This window comes from Oculina patagonica, chromosome 2 (assembly GCF_052425735.1).
Source record: "Oculina patagonica isolate OP01 chromosome 2, crgOcupat, whole genome shotgun sequence".
Lineage (NCBI taxonomy): Eukaryota > Metazoa > Cnidaria > Anthozoa > Scleractinia > Oculinidae > Oculina > Oculina patagonica.
This window is the reverse complement of record NC_135759.1, coordinates 6,094,020-6,110,040: the sequence shown is the minus strand read 5'-3', so window position 1 is coordinate 6,110,040 and position 16,021 is coordinate 6,094,020. Positions and strand designations below refer to the sequence as shown.

Genomic DNA, 16,021 nt, shown 5'->3' with positions numbered 1-16,021 from the left:
AACAACTGTAATGATGAACTTGTGTGTAGGATATTTATTCAACAAATGCGCGTTGCCCATATCTGGCCAAAATGTTATTGTTATTTGTCATCCGTACATAACAGTTATTTCTTAGAAGAATTATCCAGTCTTCTACAAAACACAACCTGTTGGACTCGCTCTCGGTCACCCGCAAATCGAAAGCAGATTTTCGAAAGCAGATTTAATTAGTTCGTTGGTCGTATTTCTACCCTTCTGTTTGATTTTTGAGCGCTGAGCATAAATTGAAAAAACACTAAATCCCTGTACGAGTCGGGGAAAATCACCGGTGCTATCAATGTCCAAATATAGATAAAAGTACTAAAAATGGCGGCAGAGAGTCGGATCCAGACCGCGCCCCAACCGCACACCAACTTGACGCTAAAATGTTCACCCTCCTCGGGCCGGTACCAGCTCGTTAATGCCATCATTGTATAAAAAGCGGCAAGACAAAACAGCACTTGGAAAAACGAATAACTATACGCTACGCCGTCTTGTTCATCGTCGAACACGCAGCCGCCTTCAACGAAAACGCTACTGCGAACGGTAGCGTCTTGACTATCCGGGATCTCGTGTGTTTCCCTGAACGGCGCGTGCGCGGGTGGTGAATGTCCCGGATGTAATTTCCCGTATTGCGGAGCGCGAACATCGCGTAAACACGCGTATATTAGAACAAAGAACATGAAGCCCAAGCTCAATAGAATTTGAATATTACTGAATGGACTTCCGGGGAAGAGATAGTCACGTGACGGGTTACAGACTTCGTCAGGTTCATTGGACAGTGCTAACCACGTGATGAAAGTGTTGTACGCGGTGGCGACCGCTGCTTGTAGTAGGCCCGAACGTGGGCGCGCATCTTGGACAACGGGATTTACCGAGATATAAGTAGCAGCTACGCACAGGAATACATTAAACGTTACGAAAAACATGTTGTTGTGGCAGCCAGGCGACCAGGCATAAAGTATATAGAATGATATAATTGAAATAATGGAGATTGCATAAAGTGTTATCGTAGGCACCCAGAGAACCATATACCATAGATTTAGCTGTGTGTAGCTTGTTGAGGCTTCAAGTCGCTCTACACAGCTAACATTCCACGCATGAACGAAGTCAATGAGCAAGACAAACTGTAAAATTATGAACGCGAAGCCTCCGTTTAGTCCAAAAAATGTCCACACTTCCCCAGTGTATTCCGAATGCGGAATGAACAAGAATAAAAATGTTAATAGAGATAAAACAAGAATCTTGACTCCCCAGAAGCCATTGTTAATTCGGGCACGGATCTCTCTGCTTGATGATACTCCAAATAAGACTAAGCTCTGAATAAAATAGAAGATTGCTAACAGAAAAAGAACTCTATAAACTGCAGCGTAACTGAGTAAGGTATCGCAGAAAAAATACGAGACCGTTTGGCAGAAATTATCGCCCATGTAATGTCTTGTTCGCGGCGTTAGCAGAAAACAGCACAACAGGCAAGCTCCAACTAGCAAACCAATGTAGCACATTCGAGTGAAAATTGACTGTCGTAGCCGAACGCGCGGTCGAAAACATCTTGCACAGATGTGTAAACCACAGCATAAAACCACATCAAGCTTGTAGCAAAGTTCAAAGATGGCGTCCACGACACGAAACTTTGGTGTTTCGCGAGAGTTTGCTTCGTTAGTTCTTGGATTTTCTACGAAAACTTCGTGACTCGATGCAGCCGAGGCCATGTCACTTAATGTCTCCTTTTTACGGCTTTTTCAATCCTTTAAGTTATCCTCGTTTTACAATTTCTCGGTTGAGGGATAGCCGCAGAAAGCCAGTTGAAAGATTGTTGTTCAATGTTGTTAGTCTATAACACGTGTCAATGGTTCAGAGAAATCTTTAATGTTTAATGTCGCATGTTCCTTTCTTTCTCATTGTTTCAGCTCCTTTGTTCATTACAGAATATTGGAACACCAAACATATGACCCAAAGAAGAAAATTTTGCGTGAAACTTTAATAGAAAAAACACATATAAACCGCAACGAACAGGAAAGGGCTTAGACTGCAAGGACTAAAATGGCACGGTCTAAAGAGCATGACTTGACTTCTCGCTGTCTCACGTTAAATCAACAAATTTTGATTCGCTCCAGCTTGTAATCAATGGGATGCTTTTTCTCGGTAGACGTTTTGACAGAAAATACGTCAACGGCTTAATGGTTTTTCATTCAAAGCTACACGACCGAGAAATTTGAATGCATTGAGGTTAATGGCAGTTTTCACGATAAGCCGGAATAAAACCCGCTAGTATTGTGTTTTTAACAGAATTACTTAATTAGAGAAATGTTTTCCAACTTATATACTCGAGCCCACCGACCCACCTTCAGAGACAATTTTTCCATTCAAGTTGCAAACGCCGAGGGATAAAATGTTAACAGTTAAAATTTTGTGGCAATTCTAAAATAAAAATCAACATAAGAAAGACTTATTTCAAATCTTCTCTGCGAAAATCATACGCTTTGGGGCGAATTGGGGGCGAATTGCATTTAACAATAGCTATACAATCGAAATTTTCATTCTTAAACATATGTGCAAAATTTTGATGGAAACCTTTTTATCGTGGCGAAACAAAAATTAAAAAACAATAGATGAAAAAAAAACCTTAACTCTTAACGGAAGTCAAAAAGCTTTTATTCTGTTTTGGTTATTCATCTGATGAATAGTGAAATAACGGTTATTTTAGTATATTTCTCTGCAATAAAAGACACAATACGAACGAACTGAATAGTGCTTTGATGCGCTGGAGTTTTTCCCTTGCAGTCGAACAAAATGAAGAGGCGTCAAACAGCTTATTAGAGGAGTCGCATGCGTTTATTTTTCAAGAATCCGGATTTTCTCAGAAGTGTTTACTAATTGTTTGTTGGGCTTCGCTGGTTTAAACGGGTCTGGTGCTTTGTTTGATGGTAATACATTCATTGGACTCAGTACAATGGGGTCACCAGTTTTCACTGACTTGTACTCTGCTATCTCATACACGAAGTCCACTTTCCTTATTGTGCACAACCGCTGATAAGTTTAACGAGGACGCGTGCCTGATACATTAAGGTTACAATTTTTAGCGGCAACTAATTTTAGCGATTTTTTTGAGAGGAAGATTTAGCGACTATTTAATTTAGCGATTTTCCGAAAGGTTTAAAAAGTTAATGATATCGTGTAAACCAGTTTTTAATGGGCATATGGCTAGGATGGAAATAAATGTTCAGTAAAAGAACAAACTCACTTGCAATTAGGGCTTTCCACAAGTTGCTCGAGATTTCCCAAAAAGTTGCCCGTAATTTCTCAAAAAGTTGCTCAAAAGTTGCTCCAAAAATCCAAAAAAGTTGCTTCTGATAATAAAAGTTGCTCGAAAGTTGCTCCAAAAAATCCAAAACGCTGCTTCTAATCAAGATAATTTCTTTAAATGTATGCTAATTCCCCTTTGATGGTTAGATTTCTAAACAAAACAAAGATTTCTAAGCAGTTTTAGGCAAATTTACAGCAAAATAAATATCTAAATAACATATCGAGGGGAAAATTTGTAAAATGATGACGTCATGTTTGCTGAGGAGTTTTTGTAATGTTTAAATGCAGAATGAGCCGAAAGTTGAAACGTCTTCAGACGTTTCTCGAAAATCTTCGTCAAACTTCGTAAATCTTCGGAATCGTTCGTTGGCCTTTGTAAAACACTCGGATAATCTTCGGAGATCTTCGGTCTGAAAATTGCCCAAAATGCAAAAAGTTGCTCGAGAGGAAAAAAGTTGCTCGAAGGGGAAAAAGTTGCTCGAAACATGAAAAGTTGCCAAAAAGTTGCCGAGCAACTTGTGGAAAGCCCTACTTGCAATCAAACGAACATTTGCATTGCCAGAAAGAACAAAGTAACCGGCGTCTTTAAAATAATTTTTCAAGTCGACTATGCTTTATTTTGTTTCCCTTTGGGGTGGGAGACGGGGTACTTAAATTTAACCAGTATTAAACTTGACCGAGACAAATTTTACCGAGCACGAAATTTAGCGAGTTTTGCCCAACTCGCTAGAATCGCTAAACTTAGCAGCTGCTAACAATAGTAACCTTACAAACAAGGTTCAAGATCTGATGAGATTGGTTGCCTTTTGTGTACGCTATTCTAAAGGCTGGTTCTCATATGATCGCCCCGATCATCTCTGTCGCTTCTGTCGTTTGCAAAGTCTGAGGTGATTGGAGCAAGCAAACTTTTTGAAGCGACAGAAGCGACAGAGATGATCGGGACGATCATATGAGAACCATGCTTAAGGGGACAGACCATGAACGTAATGGCGCTCCTGTAAATATTTAATTTCCGTAACCGTAATCTTGGCTTGTCTTCAATCTTCCTGGCTGGGAGATTTTTTCAGATCGCGCTGTGGAGGGGGAGGGGGTAAATAGCTTGTTCCAGGCGTTCGATTAGTCAGGAAGAACGTCCGGTCCTTTCCTTTACTCGCGCGAAAAAAAAGCATTGAGTACGTGGATAAAACGATGTTTTTACGGCGTTTTCTGAAACGAAACTTCAGACAGGTTTCTCTGTCAGAACGGAAGGCAGAGAAAAAAAAATGAAAATAACATTTTAAAAGTATTTATTTGTTGTTTACATTGAAGCCAATACATCTCCTGATTAATTCTAAAACATTGCTTCGATAGTTGACCCTGACAAGCTAAGAATGGAGAAATGAAATCGAAATTGGAGAGTTGGAACGAAATTCACTTTCAGGTGGAGACCAGAATCTGTTGAATACTGATGATCTTCTACAACTTCCTTACTCTTTTCAGGTCACGAAAACATTTTCTTACATGGTTACTGTTTCTTTCGTTTTTAGCTCGTCCCCATCTTCTTGGAAAGGCGCCAGTTCTTCTCATTCTACAGGAGAACATAGTTATTATTATTCATTTCAGCTGAGCTTTTTCTCCGGTCGACAGCTGTTCGGTTTTTCTAGGATATTGTCAATATAACAGTCTTCAAAGTTGAACTCGCATACATTGATACTCTCCATTTTCGATTTCTTGTCTCAAGAATCTCGAAAGTGCAATCTCTTTTATTCAAAGCCACTGACGTCCGAAACAATCAATCAAAGAGACCCCTTGGTAATCTTAAATGAAATTTCGATTTGACAATGAGCACAAATTCAAAACAGGGTAAATCTCCCATCTATTTGTAACCTCTGTTTATAATTGCCAAATATTACTTCTACTCGACTTCGCCTCAAGAGAGAAAGAACACAACTATTTTGAAGCCTTTCTTGCTTTCCTTAAAAGCAAATTATCTATAGAGAAGAGTAAATGCTAATTACAAGTTTAACTTCTAAATTAAATGTAAGCTTTTGTACTTCTTTTAAAACTAAGCTATTGAGTTTTTTTCTTTCACTCTGATAAAACTTTAGAAACAGTGTATTGTACAAAACGTTTTCAACACTTGCGACTGTTTTTCTGTAATTAAGCAAATGAAGAAAAGATTTTCTGTGTTTCTATCCAGTTAAACTGGGAAACATAAGTGGAAGTTTAACCGAGAATGCTTCGGAAACACGAGTCGCAGGCGAGTATTTCCACGGCGGCTTTTTTTCGAGTTCTTCCAAACTTTTACCAGTGTTTCTATCATAACTCGAAAGAAACACAGAGAAAGGTTTTTCGATTTCTACTGTAATTTAAAAAACACAACGAAAAAGAAAGGAAATTCGCTCGTGTATTTCGAAAATCAAAATATAAATTATCTTTGCTCGCTTGCAGTTCAATTGCTAATTATATAATTAGACAATTTATAGTAATCTGTAATGTAACCTGTTAGTTTGTCAAAATGACTTTTTTACAAAAATTATTAACTTTGAAATTCGAGTGATCCACGCTTTCTTACAAGACATTTGTGACTATTCTCGCGAAACCACAACACCTAAAAATCAGTTTGAAACAGCAACCACAAAAAACGTTTTTCTTTGCTTCAAAGAAATGAACAGTTACGCCTTAAACAGAAAATTGTAGAAATCAGCGATATCTGTGTTATTTTAAACTGTACTTGTAAACGTTTTTCAGTTCCTTGCTTGCTTTCTGTTTCCATGGAGTCCATTGATATGATCCATTCATCCTTCAAATGAAAAACAAAAGAGACAAACCAGAATTTTAGAAATTAAATCAAAAAAATTCCTACAACATTTAGTAACAAATTTCCTTAAGTGCATTCCTGTAGTCTAACTGCAAGTTGCAATCCGACTTAAATTCCATCACAAAAATCTAAACGACAAAAGGCCAAGAAGGAAAAAGGAAACTGTTAAAAATCTGACCACCTCACAAATTAGAATTGTCCTTTAAAAAAATGACCCAACAGTAGGAATTCAAAACCTATTGCTATGTAGCCTCTCACCATGAAATTTTGATTCTAAATTTATAATTTGTTAATAAATAGAGGATAGAGTTTTCGCCGGTTTTTATTTAACTCACACAGTTAAGCAAAGTCGTTAATCAGTTTTTTCTTCGCAATTTTAAAATTACCTCTATTTTACAAAGTCAAAGGTCACGTTATCTCCAATCAGCATGAAAGGTGCCCACTCCTTCACATCAGAATAGCTGTTCCCTCTCATCCACTTCATTGCCTCGTGAAGAGACTCACTGGCACTTTCCCCACGAACAAGGTGCTCGTAGAAACGACTCATCAACTGCAATGTTGCACTGTCTTCTAGAGCCCACAGTGCCACCAATACTGAGCGTGCGCCGGATCCTAAGAACGCACGAGCGATTCCAACAACTCCCTCGGCTCTTATTTGTCCACGGGCACTGTGACAACAGCTTAGTATCACCAGTTTAGCTCGCAGTTGAATTTGTGAAATGTCAGACATTTTCAAAAGGTAGTCTTCTTCTTGTGGAATTCCAGTAGTAGGGCGTAGAGGGGCAAGGGCAATTTCTCCTCTTTCAACATTGCCATGAGCAGCCAAATGTATCAGAATCACTGAATTGATCCTTTGAAGTACCGCATGCTTCGTTGCGTGCTCTCCTAACAAAGGCTGAACGCCCAGCAGTCGTCCAATCATCTCTGCTTCCTTTCTTGCACCAGGCAATGACAGAAACTTTCTGTTGAGACTTCCGCAGTAAATTACGTCACCAACATCAGGATCACCCACTATCAGAGCACCAGTCTGACTGTGATAGTCTGCAGGACTGTCCTGAATGAGTTTGAGAGTCGTCAAAGAAGGAACGACGCGGATCCTGAATGACTCTGATAAAAACTTCCCATTTTTATCGAGTAAAGCTGGAAATGGAACACGGTATAAGCGGCGATCAGGAACAATGATGATTTCAGGCTCTTTAAGTAAGTCGGACACAGGATCGATGAGCATTTCATGAAACAAAGTTAGACTCGGGTTGGGATCATCTCCATCCTTTCCTTGTCTCAAAGCTGCGAGGTTCTCTTCCCGAGAAGAATCAGGTTCCGGCTCAAAGTCATTCAAGGATCGATCTTCGCAAAGCTCTTCGGGTAGAATACCAAAGCTGCGGAAGCTAGTCGCCATGATAGCAAAAAATTCATCCAAATTTGTAGCAATCTTTGCTAGTCTGGTATGAAGAGTCTTTTTATCCACTGTAATTTTTCTGAAATGAATGGCTCCGCTTGCCTTGAGAATCCACAAAAGCACTTGTGTATCATCATAAGAAATGTATAGACAAGTGCAGTTACTTTCCTTCTTGATGACATTTTCATTGCTAATAGCTAATATGCGTGTTTCAGCAGAGTACTGAGTTGCCATCAAGTCTGCTAGGGCTCTAGCCCGTCCCAGCTCTACAGCATACAGAGCATTGTTAAAATTTCCAGCGGCACAAAACAATTCACTGAGCTGCAGGTAGGGAAACACATGCTTGTCCGCAAACGATATCTTGATTTGATCGCTCTCTGCATTAAAACCTCGCATTTCTTCGCATTTTTCTATACTTTGAAACAGAAAGGATAAAGCTTCCACAATCTTTCCTTGTGATAACTTCGTAAGTGAAAGAGAACAACCGCTGGTAAACTCAATTTCACTGTCCCTTATATCTTTACTTATTGAAAGTGCTTTCTCAAGATATTCTTCAGCCGCGACATATTCATCGAGCTTTTGAAACAGATCTCCTAGTTTGATGCAAATAGCTGCTTCTGTTGTTTTGTTACCAATTTCAACTGCAATCGCGAGTGCTTTCTCATAATATTCTTTAGGCTTGACATGATCACCAAGAGCTAGAAACAGATCTCCCAGGCATTCATAACAGTTTGCTTCTCCTTTCCTGTCACCAATTTTTGTTAGGGTCGCGAGTGCTTTAACAAGATATTGTTTACTCTTTCTATAATCACCAAGACACTTAAACACAGTTCCTAGGTTTCCGTACCATATAGCTTCTTTTTTTGTGTCACCAATTTTCTTTACAGTGACAAGAGCCTTCTCGAGAAATTCTTTAGCTTTGACATATTCACCGAGAGATAGAAACACAGTTCCTAAGTTTCCGTAATTTATTGCTTCTCCATTTCTGTCACCAGTTTCCATGTTGATTGCAAGTGCTTTCTCGAGAAATTCTTTAGCTTTGACATATTCACCGAGAGATTGAAACACAGTTCCTAAGTTTCCGTAATTTATTGCTTCTCCGTTTCTGTCACCAGTTTCCATGTTGATTGCAAGTGCTTTCTCGAGAAATTCTTTAGCTTTGACATATTCACCGAGAGATTGAAACACAGTTCCTAAGTTTCCGTAATTTGCGGCTTCTCCGTTTCTGCATCCGATTTCCAAATTGATCGCAAGTGCTTTCTCGTGATATTCTTTAGCTTTGACATATTCACCGCGAGATTCAAACACAATTGCTATGTTTCCATAATGTAATGCTTCTCGGTTTCTATCACCAATTTCCATTTTGATCGCAAGTGCCTTCTCGTGATATTCTTTAGCTTTGACATATTCACCGAAAGCATGAAACACAGTTCCTAGGGCTCCGTAATTTGTTGCTTCTCCGTTTCTGTCACCAGTTTCCATGTTGATTGCAAGTGCTTTCTCGTGATATTCTTTAGCTTTGACATATTCACCGAGAGATTGAAACACAATTCCTAGGTTTCCGTAATTTGCTGCTTCTTCGTTTCTGTTACCAATTTCCAAATTGATCGCAAGTGCTTTCTCGTGATATTCTTTAGCTTTGACATATTCACTGCGAGATTGAAACACAGTTCCTAGGTTTCCGTAATTTGTTGCTTCTCCGTTTCTGTTACCAATTTCCAAATTGATCGCAAGTGCTTTCTCGTGATATTCTTTAGCTTTGTCATATTTTCCGAGTGATTTAAACACAATTCCTAGGTTTCCGTAATTTGTTGCTTCTCTGTTTCTGTTACCAATTTCCAAATTGATCGCAAGTGCTTTCTCGTGATATTCTTTAGCTTTGACATATTCACTGCGAGATTTAAACACAGTTCCTAGGTTTCCGTAATCTGTTGCTACTCCGTTTCTGTTACCAATTTCCAAATTGATGGCAAGTGCTTTCTCGTGATATTCTTTAGCTTTGTCATATTTTCCGAGTGATTTAAACACAATTCCTAGGTTTCCGTAATTTGTTGCTTCTCTGTTTCTGTTACCAATTTCCAAATTGATCGCAAGTGCTTTCTCGAGATATTCTTTAGCTTTGACATATTCACTGCGAGATTTAAACACAGTTCCTAGGTTTCCGTAATCTGTTGCTGCTCCGTTTCTGTTACCAATTTCCAAATTGATGGCAAGTGCTTTCTCGTGATATTCTTTAGCTTTGTCATATTTTCCGAGTGATTCAAACACAATTCCTAGGTTTCCGTAATTTGTTGCTTCTCCTTTTTTGTTACCAATTTCCAAATTGATCGCAAGTGCTTTCTCGAGATATTCTTTAGCTTTGACATATTCACCGATAGACAAAAGCGCACACCCTATGTTTCCAGAAGCCATTGCCTCACCTTTTTTGTCGCCAGTTTCTTTCATGATAGCGACTGCTCTCTCATTAAGTTCTTTTGCCTCAACATACTTATTTTGTCTGCAATATATATTTCCCAGCGCCATGCTAAGCTTCCCTTCGTTGACTGTCTCACCATGCTCGTTGTACATGTCGAGAAGTTTTCTGCCGTATGTTAATGCATTTGGGTAATCGTGGATACGACAGTACGCCGTGAACATTGTATTATAGATTAGTTCATAAATTAGTTTGCCACATTGCTTCTCTATTCTCACTGCTTTATCACTTAGCCATACCAAGCTTTCCTTGCATAACTCGTTGGCTTTTATAGTACGACCGGTGTTAATAAGGAACATAGCGACAGCTAAGCCTATGACTATGGCTTGTATAATTTCCTCTGTGTTGTTCATGACGCTTTCTTCTGTAAGACTTGAAACTAAAAAATAAGCAGAGAAAAATGATAAGTAGGAATTCGCAATCCTTTGTAATGAGCGTTGTAAATTAAAGCGCAGGCATTGTGAAAAGGCAGGGTTGGGCAATTAAGTATTCCAAATCTCAGTGCGCGTTCTCTTTAAATTTTTCATCTTGTGGACTTAAAGAGGAAACTGTAAACACTGAGATACACTATAATATAATGTTTCCCCTGGAATTCTTTTAAGCTTGTTACCTTGTTCTTAAAAATATTTTGATTTGTAAGACGATGAAAGGAAAAGTAACGTTTTTTGTAATGGTCCTAGTAAGAACTAGGCAACTCAACGGCAAGGAATGCAGAAAGGTGTAAGGGTTGCGCAGGACCCTTCAAATCATTATGTATGTATTTATTTAAAGAGTATACACAAACTGCGATGACTAATGCCGATAACAAACGAAATATTCATGAGAATTTTTTCTCAAAGCCTGTATAAGTAATAACACGGCATTGTTCTCAGCTTTATGTCCCGTGCACTGGAACAAAGCGAATTACCATAATTAGATTCACAGCTTAGAATATTGCATACGTTGTTGTAAACATTGACTCGGAAAGTCTTCGGAAGCTTCAAAACCTGTAATTTTGTGTCCAAGTTTTCTCCACCGATATAGAATTTCAGGAGATGATTCGCGATGAACATAAACTTGGTGTACTCTATTGTGTTCTGACAAGAGCGAATTTTTAAACGTCCTTCTCCAAATGAAGATAGCACGTTTCAAAGTTTAGATGTCACATTTTTACTCTCTTAGAAGTCATTTACTTCTAGCAATTTTTGAAATCGAAAATTTCGTTCTTGTCAGAACACAAAAAAGGTTATGATTTATCACTAGGATATATAATCATTTAATTCGGTGAGCTGTTCTAGCTGAAAACTTGGACACAAAATCGCATTATCTGCAGTTAACCTTTTAAGAGCTTGTAACATCACAGTAAACGGTCATCTCTCATTAAAAGGACAATCATGCTGTTATTCTATCATCCCCTACTATCCTTGATAAATTTTAGAGGAATCGATGTTCAAAATGTAGCAAATTAAAGCTTTACAAGGTAGCACCCCGTCAAGAAAAAATTTATTAATGAGCAAAGGTCCTGCGCGACCTGAATTGTGATATTGTCGAAACGGTCCACCTCATTGGCTAAAACATAAAAAATCTACTATCACTTCATCAGGTAGCGAATTTATTTCCCTCTAGTTTACTTATCGATTCCCTTTTAGTGAAAACTATTCTGAATTTTAATGCAGAAAAATTTCTATGTGGGGAAACATGAAAAATTAGAAGCCTTCCATGGCCATTGTTTTGGTAGCCTGCGTAGCAGGCGCCATATAGTTTTTAGCGCGCATATGGGAGAAAGTGAAAGGCGCGCGAGAGCCACGCAAGGAAAAAGAAAAAATCGGCCTTCTCGCGATCGCGCACTCTTTTAAAAGCGCTAAAAACTACACAGACGCCTGCTACGCAGGCTATTGTTTTGGAGTCTCATGATCTGATAAAATCTTGTAAGACAAAAGAAATATCGCTTTAAAATAAAGTTTCAGTAAATGTACAACAGAAAAATGCATAACAGAAAAAAAAATTCAGGCTGAGGCACTGCCAAGATGAAATAAAGAGGCAATTTTATGACACATCGTAGCATTCAGTACATCTTGCAACTCCCCTTTCGCAGTCCTTTCCTCATGAGATCAAAGCTCATCTTGGAAGTGCAACTATGGAGCCTTCTAGATGAATTGGAACTTAGTTAAACGTTGGAGTGAGTGGAAATTCTTCTACTAGAAAGAAGCCTGGTAGAAGGCCAAACACTGCAGCAAAAAGAAAGGAAGAAGAGAAAAAGCCCCGGCATTACCGTGAGCTTTCCGGAAACTATACGGCGCCTGCTACGCAGGCTACCAAAACAATGGCCATGGAAGGCTTCCAATTTTTCATGTTTCCCCACATAGAAATTTTTCTGCATTAAAATTCAGAATAGTTTTCACTAAAAGGGAATCGATAAGTAAACTAGAGGGAATGTATGTATAGATCCCTCGGCTAAAGTAATTATCCTATTTATTTAGTTAAACGGGTAAAGATTATATAAGGCATACAATATAAGGCAAGTTGTGATCTCACCACACCAACGTTGAAATAAAAGACTGAAGACCAGCTGGTATTCCTTGCTTGAGTGAACTTTACTGATGAGTTGCTTTTATACTGTTATCTTTGGAAAGTAGAAATAAATATATCTGTTAATGTTAAAGTCGCCCGTTCCTCTGGGAAATTAGAAAATGAAATTCTCTACCCTTAGATGTCATTTCACTTCTTTTCAGTTTTCATTTTCCAAAGTAAAATACAATTTTGGACTTCTTCCTTTGTCAACGGTTGACATATTGGAGAAATGAATTTTAATGCTTTTACACTGAGGATTTATGTTGCTAGTTTAGAGACTAATGGGCTGGGTATTAAAAAGTTATTTTGTGTTCGAATAATTTAAAATGTTAAATCACCAAAGTACTGTCCCTCTGAAGAAAACATAAGCGGAAGATCATTCATTTAGGTTTTATGACGAGAGAGAAATTGAACGCGAAACTTGTGATTATCACGAGCATTATTTCTTGGGAATAATACCAAACATAAAGGAATTCACAAAGAAGACATTTTTATTGAAACTTTGAAAATTCTATAGATAAAATCGTTAGAGCATCCTTAAGGCTGGTTTTCATATGATCGCCCCGATCGTCTCTGTCGCCTCTGTCGCTTCAAAAAGTTTGCTTGCGATCGGGGCGATCATATTAGAACATTACAGAGACGTGTGCGACGATGGGGGCGATCGCGATCGCTTCGATCGCCCGTGTTCTATCCGGGCAATCGGTCGCAGACGGTCGCAGACCGCGGCGATCGCGAACGATTACCTTATTATATGAAATTTTCGCGACACGTTAATTTCGCGATTTTGAGGTGCGCATATTTCGCGACACTTTAATTTCGCGATATTGCGAAAATTTCGTATTTTGAATCACTTTATTTTCGCGTTTTTGAGTAAAACACGATTTAGATTTCCTTGGCAACATTATTAAACATGCCCTTGAATAAATAAAACGACTTCATTAAAGGAGCAATAACGCCAAAACTAACAAAACGCAAGTCCGTGAGTTATTTTTCTTCAATCAATTGACGACAACATCCAGTTACATTAAAGATTCCTTCCTTCAGTGGTTCTAAACATATTCTTTCTTGATTATTGACGTACTGAGTCTTTTAATTTTCGCGTCATGTTATGTTTGCGACACTTATTTTTCGCGTCACTTTAATTTCGCGATTTTTTTGGAATCGCGAAATTCGCAAAATTAACGTGTCGCGAAAATTTCATGTAATAAGGTATATGAGAACTACTGCCACAGAGGGAGACGATCGAAGCGATCCAAACTGTCCCATGGTGCATTAGTATTACCCAGAACTACGTTTCCGTTTGGCCTCCCTTTTGCTTCTTCGCCGTAAAACGGCAATAATGAGAAGATAGGAGGCCACAAATTTGGCCTTTGCATCGAAGGCTGCCATAAGCGATATCGGAGTTTTGAAAAAACACACGTGCGTCGATCGGAATAAAATCGAATATTCATATGCGGGAACAAAGAAAAGATCATGAATTATTATCTTGGTTGATTAACCCTATTTTGCATATAGACCCCCTGATCGCTTCCAATCGCTTCGATCACCTACCATCGCCTCAGAATTTGCAAACGACAGGAGCGACAGAGACGATCGGGGCGATCATATGAGAACCAGCCTTTACAATTCCACAGTGCTAGGGGGAGAAAAAGTGATTGCTGGCACAAAATTGGCAAAGATATTCTTAAACTTTAACTCGCAAAAAACCGTTTCAGTTTTCAACTAGGAAAACAATGACCTGCGAACCTACCAAGTAGGATGCAATTGAAACATTTCCACATTCAATCTTTTATTTTTTAGAAAAATATAAAATGAACGTTTTAAAAACCTGCATTTCAGGGGCAATTAAAAAGTGATCTTTTATAATTTCTTTCTTATAGTCTTTGCCGAAAATATAAGCTAAAATGGGACTAGAAACTATTCCTGTCTTTCAATTTCTTACCAAAATGAATATCCCAGTCAGTACGATGCACACTTTTGAGGGCATTTCGAGAAAACAAAAAATCCACGTGACGCCATGTTGGGAACAAGTGTTTTGTCGAATATTTCAAAAGAAGCTTCAGGAAAATAACGCGTATATACAAACATAGCGCGGAACATAGATTTTCAATTCAAGTGAGTAAGATTCGGATTACAATTTTGGTGAAGGCTCGCGGAAACGACGGAGTTCTCTTAGATTCAATGTCGTGTTTGCATTAATAAAACATACCAAAGATCACCTAACTTTTAGCTATGTTCAGAAGTGTTTTAGTTTCGAAGCAATATTATTTTGTTTTTTTGACAGTCTGTGCCGGTGGCACAAGCTTGAGGTCGAGGGTTGAGAGAGGAGGGATTTCGAGACACGGGGGAGGAATGGGGGCGAAAAGACAATAGGAGAACGATAGTGAGGGAGTTAGGGGGAGGAGATGGTAAGGTTTGCCTCTAATCCTGTGCTTCCATGATCTTGCTTTTTAAACGTTTTATGAGACTACTAGTAAAAAACAAAAGGTTGGGCTTACAATCTTTGGAGATAACGCAAAATTGGCCAGTGATTTTTTCGCCGGTAAAACTTTCGCGATATTCCATGCATATGGCTCACATGAACGAACTAAGAAAAGAATGATTTTTTCAGTGCAAAAACTAGCCATTTACTGTTTTAAAATAACATGTGCAATAAAAAGCAAATTATTATCGACTGTCATCACAACTGTCACCATTCTTTATTTGTGGGATGGCGAAAAGTGAGTAATGCCAAAATATACTTTCTTCTTTCGGTGGATTAATTTCGGCGGGTTTAAATTTATAACGATATGCGAAAATAACAAAAAAAAAAAAACAATTGAAAAAGAAAGACATCAGGGCACATGAAATATTGCGCTTGGCTTCAAAATCATGTTGAATTACTTCATTATGAATTCAATACCACTGATTACACTTGAGGACAAAGAGGTCTTTATAAACGAAATATAAAGTTATGCTAGAAGAAGCGAAAGCCTTGTTAGTATGGTTCGGTTATTTGACGAAACTTGCTTATCCTTGTGTTTTTCACATTAATTTTGTCATGTTACAAAATGTTTGTCGTGTGTTATGAAAGTAAAACACATGGCTTCGGCTTCTTTTTTTGTTGATATAGATTGATACGAATGTGAAACAATAAACACGACTTCCTTAGCTTGAGAATCTGAAAGATGAGTCTTGCTTTGAAAAGGAGAGTTCTTAGTATTTTGAATATTATCCTTGTGTTTCCACATTTATTTTGTCATGTTACAAAATGTTTGTCGTGTATTATGAAAGTAAAATACATGGTTTCGGCATCTTTTTTGTTGATATAGATTGATACGAATGTGAAACAATAAACACGACTTCCCTGGCTTGAAAATCTGAAAGATGAGTCGTGCTTGGTGTTCCTTAGTATTTTAAAATATTAAAACAAGGTTGGAAGTGGAGACTGAAATGTGAAAACTTGTATTGACCACGGGTGGCTTTAAGCGGTCAA

At 38.3% G+C, this 16,021-nt stretch overlaps 2 pseudogenes; both read right to left on the bottom strand.

The window, feature by feature from the left end:
• Nucleotides 1-12: 12 nt before the first annotated feature.
• Nucleotides 13-1,823, bottom strand: LOC144641742 (putative serine incorporator pseudogene; annotated as a pseudogene).
• Nucleotides 1,824-4,628: 2,805 nt separating this feature from the next.
• LOC144642755 (uncharacterized) overlaps nt 4,629-16,021 on the bottom strand; it is a 51,480-nt pseudogene continuing 40,087 nt past the window's right edge.